We start from the raw sequence: 15,399 nt of genomic DNA, 5'->3' as shown, positions 1-15,399 counted from the left end.
CATAACAAAGTATTTGTTCATTGCATTCCGACCATGAATTGTAGACTCCTGGACACCGTCCTCTGTACACCACATACCACTTCATCTACAAAAGAACAAGAAATAATGCACATCATACATAATCAACATAAGCATTCATCACTCATACAATCAAAAGCATCGCAAGTGGCCATCCAAGTCCATATCAGCAGGTACTTAAGGATACAACTAAATCAACGTCAAACTATCTAGGTGACTACTCCGAGGTGTAGTTGGTGAAACCAGTGATCGTCGAGTCAGAGCACATGGGGGCATACCCCACAGTGGAGGACCAAGCGTCCTCGGGAATGATGGTCGGTGGACTCAATGGCTCCTTACGTGGTGGAGCCTTGCCCTCCTTAGCTGGCGGATTCTTCTTGGCCAGATCCACAAAAAACTTCATTATGATCAGCTTTGGGTTCTTCTCAAGCAGTTCCTCCAAGTAGTCCTCGGCGCTCTTCTCCGTGTCCGTGGAGTCGACCCTAATGGAAGCTTCGCCGTTGGAGGAAGCCATAGCCAAAAAATCGATCGATGCTAACACCTTTCATCACACAATGGACAATAACATAAGAATCAAACATGAAAGATATAACATGAAGAGCTCACGTAGATCGACCGCCATCATCAAAAGTCGATTTTCTTCCTCCAAGAACAACTCTCAAGACATTCTCTCACCTATATACGGTGGACACTCTCGCTGGTGATGGTATATATGGTGGACACTCTCTCACGGGATTTCAACTTTCGGTGATGGTTGAGCTGGGTGAGCCCCTCGTGCGTTATCAAGATATAACATGAGGAGGAGCTCACACAGATCACCGTCATCGTCCAAAAGTTGATTTTTCTTCCTCCAAAGAACAACTCTCATCAACACTCCATTCATCGTCACATCACACATAGCATCCATGCATACAACATTATCAACAATTATCTACATTTTTTCTTTTGATATAGAAAAATGTATCTACATGGCATCCATCCATCCTCTATCAATCCATCCATCTATCTATGCATCCATCTATCAATCCATCCATCTATCTATGCATTCATCTATCAATCCTTCTATCTATGCACACATGGAGAGGAGGAGGGGGGGGGGGGCTCACCGGAGGGAGGAGCTCGGTGTGGTGTGGGGGGCGGCGGTGGAGGGGGCGCCGGCCGGTGGAGGGGCGCCGGTCGGTGGGGAGCAGAGGAGAGGAGAGGCGCCGGTCGGTGGGGAGCAGAGAGAAGAAACAACAGGGGGAATATGCTTAAGTAGTCGACGTCACCTTTACCGAGTGCTTGTTGGTGCGTCACTTTTACCGAGAGTAACTCTCGGAAAATATGTCCCCCTAGATCTAGGTTACACTTTTACAGATAGTAACTCTCGGAAAGGTGGACATTACCGAGAGCCGATAGCCGACCCTCGGTAACCACTGCTCTAATTTTTTTCCCCTTCTCTTTTTGTTTTTGTTTGGCACTATCTTTTTTGTATCTCATATTTCATATGTTTTTACGACCAAAGTTTGGAAATTCCATGACTTTTGATGAATTTTTTCGATAAAAGACTTTTGATGTACGCATACATATATATATATATATATATATATATATATATATATATATATGCTTTTTGGGTTAGATTTGTTCAAAACTCAACTTTAAAGAGTGTAAAGTAAAAACATGAGAAGAAGCAGTTGTTGACCGTGGCCTACCCCCTCTTTCGGTGCCGGTCAACTTCCTAGACCGTAGGGGCCACCGGATGGGTGCTCGATATAGAGACCACCCGAGGGGGGGGGGGGAGGACACCCCTACATGCGTGTGGCCCATGCATATGCATGCAGGGGTGGTGTTCTATTTGAATAAGCAACACACATCCTTGACGTGGCACATGCCTCACAAACCACACACACGGGCGGGAACGTCGAGGACCGGCTACGTCCGTCCCCGAGACAGAATCTTCGGTGGGTGATCCCGTGACAGAACGAGCCTAGACTTGGTCTGTCATCTCGCGATGACATGCACTAACACGGAGAAGCAGTTATTCACTGTGGATTACACCCTCTCGGTGCCGAATAATGCCCTAGACCACCGGGGCCACCGGATGGGTGCTCGATATGGAGACCGCCCGAGGGGGGGGAGGGCACCCCTACATGCGTGTGGCCAATGAATATGCATGCAGGGGTGGTGTGCTATTTGAATAAGCAACGCACGTCCTTGAGGTGACACGTGTCTCACAAACCACACACACGGGCGGGAACGTCGAGGACCGGCTGCGTCCGTCCCCGAGACAGAATCTTCGGTGGGTGATCCCGTGACAGAACGAGCCTAGACTTGGTCTGTCATCTCGCGATGACATGCACTAACACGGAGAAGCAGTTATTCACCATGGACTACACCCTCTCGGTGCCGAATAACGCCCTAGACCGCTGGGGCCACAGGATGGGTGCTCGATATAGAGACCGCCCGAGGGGGGGGGGGGAGGGCACCCCTACATGCGTGTGGCCCATGCATATGCATGCAGGGGTGCTGTGCTATTTGAATAAGCCACGCACGTCCTTGACGTGGCACGTGCCTCACAAACCACACACATGGGGAAACGGATGCGTCGGGTCTACACGGATGGGATCTTGCTGTGGCTTTGGCCCGGATGTTGCTCCAAAGTGTTCCTATGGGCTGACCTAACACAACCGGGTGGAGAGTTCCACTGGTCAAAGCCCGTCCGTGCAAAGTCAAAGGGCTAGATCCCGTGGTCAAACGCTACAGGGTTAGGCGGGACGGGAGCCCTGGGGGGGGGGTGGTAATGCCACCGGAGCATCGCACCGGGCCCTCATACATGTTGTACGGTGTGGTGGCATGTCCGAAGAGGCGGCACGCGTCTCTGGGGTGTGGCCCCCCTCACGGACGGCGATGACACAGTAGTAGACGTTCTGCGGTAATGATGAGGCGTGAATATTATTAAATACTTGGAGCGCGATAAAATCATGAGTTTTTTACACGACGTGGGCACATGTGCTATAGGACTGATGGTAGTTTTCATAATTTTTGGTGATGGAGAAATATCTGAACACTTCCCTCTCCGCGGATTGCTCTTCGCGTGTCTACGACTGTGGCCGGCGGCCTTCGGGGCTAGCACATGCCGCCAAATCTTGCGTAGGCGGCCTCTCACAAGTTTGGAAGTGTTGTGGCGGTTGCAAATGCCCGGCACGCGTCTCCGGGGTGTGCCCCCCTCACGGACGGTGCCGCCGCCGGCACCTGGAGGGGGGAAACAGACGCGTGGGGTCTACACGGATGGGGTCTTGCTGTGGCTTTGGCCTAGACTTGGTCTGTCATCTCGCGATGACATGCACTAACACGGAGAAGCAGTTATTCACCGTGGACTACACCCTCTCGGTGCTGATCAATGCCCTAGACCGTCGGGGCCACCGGAGGGGTGCCGGTCTCTAGAACCGGGCGAGGCCCATCATTTGAAAAAGAAAACACAAGACGGTAATTATGATGTGCTAAGGTTGTTTGCCAAGCATGGAAGAAAACAACAAAACAAAAGTATAATACATATTATGGAGAATGCACAAGAAGGATGCTTTACCGAGAGTTCCTCTGGGAAAATGCTACCATTACCAAGTGCTGCTGGACAACCGTCGGTAACCACTGTCGGTGCGGCTCTCGGAAAAGCCCCCGAGATCTAGGTTAAGACTTTTACCGAGTGTCGCTAAAAGTTGGCTCTCGGAAATGTTTCCCGCCGGGACTTATGCAAAAATTTCGCCCTCGCGCGCGCTCACTCCTCTCTTCTCTCTCTGTTTCTCTCGCTCCCGCCCCCTCTGTCCGCTGCCGCCCCTTAGTGCCACCGCCCCATCAGGCGAGCTCTGCCGCCGCCGCCTCCGCCGCCCCTGCCACCGGGAGTGCCTCCCCCGACCCCTCCACCTCCACCGAGCCCCCCCACCGCCACCTCCACCGAGCTCATCCACCACCACCATCTCGGCCAAGCTTCACCGAGCACCACCGGTGCGGCATCCCCTCCACTGAGCTCTACCACGTCCGGCATCCACCTCCCCCGCCGCCCCCCCTGCCCCGTTGGTGAGCCCCTACTCAATCTCGTTTTTTTGAAATAAAAGGGGTTTCCCCCCTCTCCATTACAACAAAAGGTGTATATATATGCATAGTGAATAATGTGTGTGAGTGTGTGCTTTTTATGTGCGTGTGTCAGTGAGTGATGTTGGTGTATGTGTGCATATATAATGAATGGTTTTTTATATTTAGGTGTGTATATATGTGCATATATAATGAATGGTGTATGTGAGTGTGTGTGTGTGGGAGAGGGGTGCTATTGATGTGTGTGTGTGTGTGAGTGAGTGTGTGATGTGTGTGTATGGATATGTGAGTGTGTTTGTGTGTGTGTGTGTTGGGGGGGGGTGTGAGTGAGTGTTATTGATGTTTGTGTGTTTGACATATGATTGACACAACTTCATTCTTTCATGCAGGACATGCATCTATTTTGACAATAGAGAGAGTGAATTCCGTTGCACGCTTCAAGGGTAATCTCTTCCCGTTCATGTGTAGGTTTTCATTATTTGTAGATCACCTAAATAGTCGCGTAACCTAGGTGTCTCCCGTTCAGAAGGGTTGTATCTATAAATATGCAAGTCTTTGCATATTTATAACCTCAACTCTTTCGAATTGTCCACGTTTTCCATGGACAACCCGAGGATGTGTAGGCGGGTCGTTTTCATGATGTACTTAGATCCGAGACAGAATTTCGACAGTGTCTCCTTGTTGTTCTCTAGATACACATCCTCTTGGCTTATTGCTGAGACGTGTATTTGGAGAAAAGCGGGGAGGTGCTGCCGAAATTTTGTCTCGGTCGGAGTACGTCATGAAAGCGGACCCAGCCTACACATTCTCGGGTGGGATTAGGACCTATCTTTACCTATTACATAGCTCAGTGCATGTCGTAGAACTTGATGGAACCACTTGTTACATAAAAAAATATGTGTGTGTTTCACTTTATATCAGAGGATGGAAGAACGTGAGTGGATGTACACCGGACATCCCAGCATGGAGGTTATGACCCCTGAGTGGAGGTCGAAGACCAATGATTTCCTGGAATTAGTATTTGCTGGAGAAACGCCAATTCGTGGAATTTCGTGCCCATGCACGGAGTGTGATAACCAGACTGAAAGAGATAAGATTACTATGAGTAAACACTTAGGCAAATATGGATTTATGCCAGGCTATTACCGGCGGATCTTTCATGGTGAGACAGAATAGTCCAGGGCGGAGGTGGTGCGACAACGCACCGGCGAATATGATACTCGGATTGAAAACCTGTTAGATGACATCCGCCGTGCGGATCCGTGGGAGGACCCGAACTCCGAGGAGCCGCCGGAAAGCCCTGAAGAGTATCATGCATTTTTGTTTGCGGCACGAAAACCCCTTCACGCCCATACAGAGGTTACTCAACTAGATGGCATTGCACGCCTAATGGCCCTGAAGGCAAACCATAACATGAGCATAATTTGCTTCAATGAGTTATTGTCAGTTATTGCTAGCATGTTGCCTAAAGAAAATATATTGCCAAATAACATGTACGAGTCGAACAAAATCCTCGGTTCACTTAAGATGTCGTATGAGCAAATACATGCTTGTCCAAATGGATGCATGTTATTTAGAAATGAACATAAAGATACGAATTATTGTGTCAAGTGCAAATCTTCTAGGTATATTGAGGTAATAGATGATGATGGTAGCAAGAGGCAGCTCACAATTGTCGTCAATATCCTTCGATATCTTTCATTCACAGAAAGGATCCAGAGGCTTTATATGACCGAGGAAACTGCCCAATATATGAGATGGGCCGCGGAAGGGAAGATGTACAATACAAAAAAGATGCAACATCCACGGGATGGTGAAGCATGGAAGAAATTTATTGAAATTCATAAGAAAACAGATGACTGGAAGAGTGTAGCTGTTGGGATAACAATCGACGGGTTCAATCCATATGGTTTGATGGCTGCCATATCTGGTACCACACATTGCTACATGACCTACCGACACGTGCGATATTTTGTGGTTGGTTTGTAAAGGGGAAATGGCCTTGCCCAGTGTGTCGACAGCGTGTGACTTTCATTTGGCTGGCTAAGGGTCACAAGTATGTATGCTTTGACCAACATCGGCAGTTCCTTCGTCTTGATCACCCATACAGACAAGACGCTATGCACTTCCAAAAAGGTGTTATTGTTGATGACCCGCCACCACCTATTATGACCGGTGCCTAGCTTAAGGATGAGTTAGATGCTCTCGAGGAAAAGCTCGATGGGAAAGTTTTGTGGGATATGGAGAGACACACCAGTGGACTCACATTCCAAGCTTATGGAGGCTCCCTTACTTTAAAGATCTTCTACTTCCACACAACATTGATGTAATGCACACTGAAAAGAATATTGCGGCGGCCTTACTCGGCACGCTCCTCGACACCGAGAAGTCAAAGGATAACATTCAGGCTAGGATCGATCAAGCCAAACTATGCAACAGGCCAAAATTAAATTTGGTGCCTCGTGCAAAAAAGGTAATTCTTGGAAGAAGCCACCAGCCCCTTTCACCCCTTCAATGCCCCGAAGGAAGGAAATTCACCAATGGATTGTGAACAACTTGTACTTCCCTGATGGATATGCAGCTAATATCATGAGGGGAGTGAATATGGCTACAAAGCGAATAGGAGGCCTCAAGAGTCATGACTACCATGTATGGCTTAAGCGGATAATGCCTGTGATGATTCGAGGGTATGTCAGAGAGGATATTTGGCGAGTGCTAGCGGAGTTGAGCTACTTCTTCCGCCAGCTTTGTGCCAAAGAACTAGATTAGGAAGTGGTTGCAAAGTTGGAGGAACAAGCACCTGAGTTGCTATGCAAGTTAGAGATGATATTTCCGCCAGGTTTCTTTAATCCGATGCAACATATGATCTTACATCTCGCGTATGAGGCTAGAATGGGAGGACCTGTGCAGTTCCGATGGCAGTATGCACCTGAACGGGAGTTCAAGCATCTTCGTGGGAAATGTAAGAATAAAGCCCGCATTGAAGCCTCCATAGCCGAGGCATACCTGAACGAGGAGGTGGCCACGACCACGACAAAGTACTATCATGACAGTATTCAGACTAGGTTAAATCCAGCTCCTCGTTACAATGAAGAACCCACCAGTAATGTTTCTGACCTTAGCCTCTTTGAAGGCCAAGGTGGCAAAGCAAGTGGACCGAAGCCCAAGAACTGTGTGGTCGACTATTATGATCTATGTCTTGACCAACATGGAAGAAGTGCAACCGTACATAAAGTAAGTGTAGAACACCTTTATTGACAACTACTCACTAGTCTTGAGTTCTAACTCGAATTCTTCCCATTGCTAGGGAATTCCAGAACGAATTCTGGAAGCTACCACGGCCTCCTAGCGACGAAGAATCAGCAGACCTTCTTGAAGATACCAATGTTGATGGCGGTTTCATTTCTTGGTTCTCAAGAAAAGTAACTTTTCTAACTTTATGTTACTTCAAGTTCATCTTACTTGCCGTAATGCTTCCACTAATGAACCAGACAATCTCCTATTAATCTTGTAGGCATATCAGGAGGTTGATATGGACGCCAAAGTGAGAGAAGTGGCCAAAGGTTTTGAATACGAGGCCAAGTCATTTAAGGCTTACGACATGAATGGGTATCGCTTCCACACTGATAAACACACGCGTGAGAGGCCCAACCGAAGGTCAATAAATAGTGCGGTCTATTGTCTAGGGACAGATGGACGTCACTACTATGGAACCATCGAAGAAATTTATGAGCTGCAGTATTGTGGTTTACAAGGAGTGAAGCCCATCGTATTCAGATGAAGCTGGCTCAATCCTGAGAAAGTGAGACGAACCCCTAGTATTGGCTTTGTCAAAGTTGAACGAGCATCAAAATATGAAGGAAATGATGTCTATATTATGGCTCAACAGGCTACACAAGTGTTTTTTCTCCCATACGCGTGCACATCTACGGAATATATCGATCTCTTGAAGTGGGATGTCGTGTACAAGGTACCCCCGCGTATCAAGGTACCTACCCCAAACAAGGACGATTACCATATAAACCCTAACACATACGAGGGAGAGTTCTTTCAAGAAGCAGACACTGACGAAGACGAAGATGATGCAGAGGAAGATGATGGCGTGCATCACGAACATGATGCTATGGAACATGAGGCCATGGATGACATGGAAGTAGATAATGCAGAGGACGAATACGAGGATGTTTCTGACCCTCGAGATTTGGCATTACTTATGCGATGGCACATGGGGCTAGATGAGGATGAGGGCCCCCCCTGAAGACTTCGAGGATGAATGTATGAACGGGCGTGATAGCGATGATGAAAGCCCTGATCCAAATGTTGCACCTAATATTGACCCTTATTTCTAACAACTCCATGTAATCATGTGAGAACTCTATGTATGTGCATCACAACTCTATGTATTCGTGTGTGTAACAACTCTATGTATTCGTGTGTGCAACAACTCTATGTATTCGTGTGTGCAACAACTCTATGTATTTTGTGTGTGTAACAACTATATGTATTATTGTGACAATTCCATTTATTCTTGATATATTTATTGTATTTACATCAAGTTGTATCATCTGTACTAACTGGTTTGTTCTTCTTCGTATCAGGTGATTGAAACATGACAGGTAGCAACAAGATTCCAAAGGAAAGTTTGAAAAGAGTGAACGATCTGTACAATGATCAAATTGCTCGACCGGTGAAAGCTGTGGCCGCTCCTTCATCGGTTGCCACAACCGCCAAGAAGGCCAAAGGATTGGCGGGTCTAGACACCCGTCCGACGAAACGTGCGAAACGAGGTCGAGTACCACGCGGGGGAGGAGTAGGAGGCGGACGAGGTGGAGGCGGACGAGAGGAGTGGGAGTAGGTGAGGCAGCAGGAGGAGGCGGACGAGGAGGGGGAGTAGGTGAGGCAGGAGGAGGAGGCGGACGAGGAGGGGGGTAGGTGAGGGAGGAGGAGGAGGCGGACGAGGAGGGGGAGTAGGTGAGGCAGGAGGAGGGGGCGGACGAGGAGGCGGACGAGGAGGGGGAGTAGGTGAGGCAGGAGGAGGAGGCGGACAAGGAGGGGGAGTAGGTGAGGCGGGAGGAGGAGGCGGACGAGGAGGGGGACGAGGGGGACGAGGAGGTGGAGTAGGTGAGGCACGAGGAGGAGGCGGACGAGGAGTACGTAAAGCAGCCCGGAGTAGAGCACCTCTTTCTTCTCCTCGACCCTCTGATGCAGTGCTTCACCGTGCTCAGGAGGAGGAAACATAGGATGGGGATGAGGCGTGTGAGGAGGAGGACGAGGAGGATTTTGCGGAGGAGGTGGTGGAGGATGAGGAGGAGGAGGTGGTGGAGGACGACGCCGCCGAGAGGAGGCTGGTTGTTCGTCAGGTTTCTGAGGGTGTGGATGGACCCTCACGGGTGACAGAGCACCACGAGGTGAGCGGTTCGCAACCGAGCGGTTCGACTATCAGCACTACTTCCAGAGGGAAAGTGTGGCTGCGTGGTCATTCAAAGCTTCCAAGACGTCCATATGTGCATAGAGACGTGTTGATTAAACCAATGGGAGAGAAGTAAGTGGTTATCTCGACTCAACCCATATAAATTGTACCTTTTGTCATTTCCTCACATATAATATGACTTCACTCTTCGTAATGCAGAAGCTTAGTAAAAGGTGGTGAGAGGCGTCTGCCACGGTCGCCGAGTGGCATCATTGGGGGTCTTTGTAGGTTAAATTATCCTGGACTGGTCACTTTGCCGAACGGTATCATTGAGCCAGCTTGGTCATGGGATCACTACAAACTTGCGCCGGATTTCCTGGATATGCGTCAGAGGGTTTATGATAACAGAGCCATGCAAGTGGTCAACGATTTCTGGGTAAGTCCTTTCAAACACCTAAATGTCAATACCAAAAGGTTTAAATTTGCCATAGTCATGATTTAACCCTTCTCACATGTATGCATGTTTGTAGGATTTCTATACATGCGTTGAGGGTCAGAAGAATCGTGCAAACGTGGTGGTTGAGAATATGCCAAGAAACTAGTCCATGAAATGCACTATGAGGAGCGCGTCCGGTTAGTGGTCAAGTATCACGCGGACTATCTCAGCCATAGGATTTCCAAATAGGAGGCTCGAGGGACGCATCTTTCACGGGACAATTACTTCAAGACAAGTGACGATGGATGCTTGCTATTCCCTACATTACCGGAAAATTAGAATCCTTACTAAGATGTATTTGTTTAATTTACAGGTGATTCCTCCGTGGTGCGCTGACAAACGTCCGTGCTGGGAGAAGATCATCGAACGATGGACAGATCCAGGGTGGCAGGATGAACACAAAGCAATATCTGAATGGCGTAAGTTGATGGGGGGTAGAGGACATCGTCAAGGTAACCTCACCATCCCATGTGTCGTCTCAAAACATGTAGGCAACCACATCCTTTTCTTTTCATCATGTTCTCTTTCATTTGTGAGCATTCCCTTGATTGTTTGGACCGCTTTCTTTTGCAGAAAGAAGACACTAGCAAGGATATCACTTACTTCGAGGCATGGACCATCAAACGTACCAAAGACGACAAGGACAAGGACCCTCTCCACCCGGAGAGGGACTGGATCAGCTCTAATGCCCGGTCAGATGGAGAGAACTACACCAAAAAATTGAAGGAGACGTACGGGCTTGACGCTGATCCTCACGTGCTACCGTTTGACCCTCTTGTGGCCATTGCCGCGGCAGGCGGTAGACCGAATGGCCGGATGGCGGTTCACCTCGATTCTGTCATAACCTCCTCCCTTCCGAGAGTCAACACGCTCCATGCTATGAGTACTGGCTCTACTCCTACCGTAGAGCGTCACGTACCACATTCCATGAGCATTATTGAGGATATTCAGATCAGTGCTTCTTCATTGATCCTTCATGGTCCTTCATATTTGCATTTCAACATGAATGACATTTGCATTGCCATATTGTAGACTCGACTGATTGACACCGAGAAAGAACGAGATGAAAACCGGGCCAAGCTGAAGGCACAAGATGATCTAGTGAAGTCTTTACAACATATGGTGGCCAATCTTTATTCCATGCAAGGCCAACCAGTGCCAGAGATGCCACCGACGCCAGAGTGGAACATTGTGAGTTTCGTTCAAACTATTTCTATCACCATTTTCGGCATTACCATATGCATTCATCTCACTATTGGGTCAATCCATCACAGCTCAACCCATCACAAGGGTCGAACAATGTTCCGGTAGTTCCACCTCAAGTTGGTGGAGTTGGGGCAGCAAACGGAATGATGCCTTCTAATGTTGATGTTATCACTCCGGTTGATGGAGTTGGGGCAGCAAACGGAATGATGCCTTCTAATGTTGATGTTATCACTCCGATCTCCAAAATCGCGTGAACTTCATGTTATGTTATGTTTGAAACTGTTCCTTGTATGTTGAGAACTCTTGCATCTTGAGACTTGTAAACTTATGGTAGTCGAGTGTCTTCACTACTGTTTCACCTTTTATGCACTATTGCTTTTATGTGGAATGTTTTCCAGAATCAATCATTGCTTCTTTTGTTCAATGATGCCTATATGTGACATGTTCTATGTGTGATGAACTATATGCTGCTGCTGTATATGTTTCGCTGCAGGAAAGAAACAGAAACAGGAAAAAAGGCTCCTGGGCACACCATTACCGAGGGTGGCTCTCGGCAATGACTGTGAAACTGGACCAGAATGCACCCTTTACTGAGAGGCCTCTCGGTAAACGTGTACCAACCAGTAGAACCTGACACCTTTACCGAGAGGCCTCTCGGTAAACGACAATAACCTGTGGTGCCCCTGACAACTTTACTGAGAGGGGCTCTCGGTAAAGGGAAAAGGATTGCCGAGGTTGGCTCTTGGCAAAGTTGGCCCTCGGCCTGTTCTCGTGGTCCCACATGTCAGGAGGTGACACGTGTCAGTCTCCTACTGGTTCCCTTTGCCGAGAGGGCCTCTCGGCAAAGTTGGCCCTCGGCCTGTTCTCGTGGTCCCACATGTCAGGAGGTGACACGTGTCAGTCTCCTACTGGTTCCATTTGCCGAGAGTGGCTCTCAGCAAAGTTGGCCCTTGGCCTGTCTCTGGTCCCACATGTCAGGAGCTGACACGTGTCAGCCCTACTGGTTCTTTGCCGAGAGTGGCTCTCGGCAAAGTTGGCCCTCGGCCTCTCGTGGTCCCACATGTCAGGAGGTGACACGTGTCAGCCCTACTTGTTCTTGCCGAGAGTGCTCTCGGCAAAGTGGCCCTCGGCCTGTTGTCATGGGCCCACATGTCAGGAGGTGACACGTGTCAGCCTCCTAGTATTTCTTTTTGCCGAGAGTGGCTCTCGAGAAAGTTTACGTGGTCCCACATGTCAGGAGCTAGCGGACTTATCCGTTAGCTGCTTTATTTTGCCGAGACGGGCTGTTTAGCTCTCGGCAAAGGCTTTGTCAAGTGCCCGTATTATAGCTCTCGGCAAATTCCTGTTTGCCGAAGAGGTGTACGCCGGGTGGCTTTTGCCGAAGGTGACACTCGGCAAAGGCGTTGCCGGCGGTTTTTGGGCCTTTGCCGAGTGTCCGTGGCACTCGGCGTATAGGGTGATTCCAGTAGTGTCTGGGCTGAGTTACAGCTGTTGTTCCACGGCAACCGTGACGCACGGATCCAACACCTGCAGAAGGCGATGCGCACAATCCGTCAGCGCCCCGATGAACCGGTCGGGGCATTACTGCCAGCGAGTCAGTGACTCAAGGCTATCACTGATGAACTGCGGGAACTTGGGAACCCCGTCGGCGACCGCACCCTCATCACGGCGCTACTGAATGGCATCCGCGAAGACTTTGACAAACTCGCCTTCGTCATCCCTGTGCTTCGTCCGCCGACGCCGTTCGCCGAGGTGCGATCTACAGTACATTGCAGCTTGAAGAGGGGAATCAGGCGCGGGATGCTCCAGACCGCAGGCCTTCTAGACCACCAACCGCCCCCCAGGCACCACCTCTAGTGGCGGTGCTCCTCCTCAACAACCTCCGTCGCTGCAGCCGGCGCCACGTCCGGCGGGGCAACCACGACCGCCAGGTGTTCGCCCCATTTCTCATGTTCAGTGTCAGTGTGTTAGCCTGTCAGGTTCAGTTGCCGATCGAGAATACGCAAGAGACAGTAGACTACCAGCAGCGGTCATCAGCCACCGCCGGTGGCTCTACATCGACGGATCGACACCGGCCCCGGCGTCTCCACCTGCTCCGAGTTTGCGTCCGCAGGCCGACCCATGGGCAGGCCTTGTCCAGGGCCTGGCCGGTTCCATGGCCCTGAATGGCTCTCCCAGCGATGTACCGTGGCAGCCGCCCCTTTCTGTCCACGCCCCGTGAGCGGTCCAGGTCTTCTCGGCGTCAGGCCGTCACCAGTTCACCACTCCTTCGCCCCTCTGCACCAGCCACAAGTCATCTACGGCGCTGCTTCGCCCGCGGTTGCACTATATGCGTCAATGACGGCTCAGTACGCTCCGGTTCAACACCTCCAGGCGTCTCCTCAAGCACCACCGAGACCAGCTCCTGCACCTTCACGGGACCAAGTTGCTTTCTTGCAGGCCATGAACACTCAGTAAGGCGATGGCTAGATTTTCGACATTGGGGCAACTGCACATTTGGAATGTTGTCTTCTGTCCATTCCATTTCATCTCTTCCTTCAATTATTGTTGCAAATGGTTCTTCAATTCCCCTGTCACATCTGTTGGCCACTCGACCATTACTACCTCTAGGCTCTAGCAAACCCGAAATGCTTAACAATGTCCTAGTTGCACCTAATCTTGTCCAGAATCTAATATATGTTCGGCAATTCACCAAAGATAATCATGTATCTGTAAAATTTGATCCCTTTGCACTACTGGAAAAATGGCTGTTACCGAGTTCTTTCCTCTTCGCCAAGTACTGAAACACGGGATCACGGTAAAAGCTCCATAAGTCGAGTATGACACTCAGCAAACAGCATGACATGGCACATGGGAAGCACTACCGAGCCCCGCGCAGAGGACATGGCACATTGGAAGCACTACTGAGCCCCGCGCAAAACGTACTCGGCAAACATAAAGAAACTCGGTTTATGAATAGTATGCCGAGAACCTAGTCAAAGGCACCCGGCAAATAGGAGCCACGTGGCACGGCCATTTGCAGCTGACGGCCCTGTGACGGTGGGCAACTTTTGCCGAGACCCCGACGAAAGGTACTCGGCAAACTATGCTGTATCAACTTGGTAATTCTAACTTTTTAAAAGTTATATATATATATTTTCATAAGGTATTAGGACAGAAAATCAAGATCTGAGCCGCGACCACGAAGGATCTAACTTTCGAGCGACGTTGCGTTCGGTTTGTGAAGGGGGCGCGGGCCCGTTGCTCCGTTGGCCTCGAAACTTTTTTTTCGCTTGTGTGGGTCCGTTCGAAGGCACATGCCAGGTCCTAGGCTTTTTCGGGGGCCGCCGGCCATATTCCGTGCATTTCCTGCATTTCCGGAGGTTTATGCTGGAAATTCAAGAGCGGGGCAGCGCCCACAAGAAATCATGGACAGAAAGGGCTGAGAGTACCTGCCCGCGGTCTTCTGTCCATTCCCAGTCCCCGTGCACACAACCACGAGGGTGGGCGCTGGGGGTGGGGAGTGGGGCACGGAGGAGCCGTCGACACACGCGTCTTGCTGCCGTTAAAACCCTCAAAAATTGGCGTGACCTGGCGCGACATCTTCACACAGCCCCTGGAGGCCGTGGTAAAAATCTGAGGTTGCTCCAGATACGCCTTCATGGAGGCTTAGTGCAAACGCGACCTTGTCCGACGAAGGATTTAGCGGTTAAGCGGGGAGCGTCATGTTTGTGAAGTGGGGTGCAGGGCTCGTTCCTCCGTTGGCCTAAAAAATATTTATGTGCTCCTAAGGTTCTGTTAGAAGGCACGTGATAGGTCCTGGCCTTTTTGGGGGCAGCCGCCATATTTTGTGCATTTCCCGCATTTCCAGGGGTTTATGCGGGAAATTCAAGAGCGGGTTAGCAACCACATGAAATAACGGACATAAAGGGTTGGGAGTCCCCGCCTGCGGTCTTCTGTCCATGACCAGGCCTCGCGCAGGCAACCAAGAGGGTGGACCCGGAGCGGGGGCAGGGGGAGGCTCTCGTCTTGATGCCATTTAAATCCCCTGGAGCCTGGAAATTGACGGGAGCTGGTGCGGCATCTTGTCACAGACCATAGAGCAACTCCAACCGGCCAACCCATTTCGTCCACCCATGTCCGTTTGGGTCGCGGAGATCCCAACCCAAAATGCTTCCGCTTCGTGTCCGCACAGACGCTGGGCCTGAAATGCGTCGGC

Source organism: Triticum aestivum, chromosome 2D (assembly GCF_018294505.1).
Source record: "Triticum aestivum cultivar Chinese Spring chromosome 2D, IWGSC CS RefSeq v2.1, whole genome shotgun sequence".
In the NCBI taxonomy this organism is placed as follows: Eukaryota; Viridiplantae; Streptophyta; class Magnoliopsida; order Poales; family Poaceae; genus Triticum; species Triticum aestivum.
Note: the sequence above shows the minus strand (reverse complement) of the source record.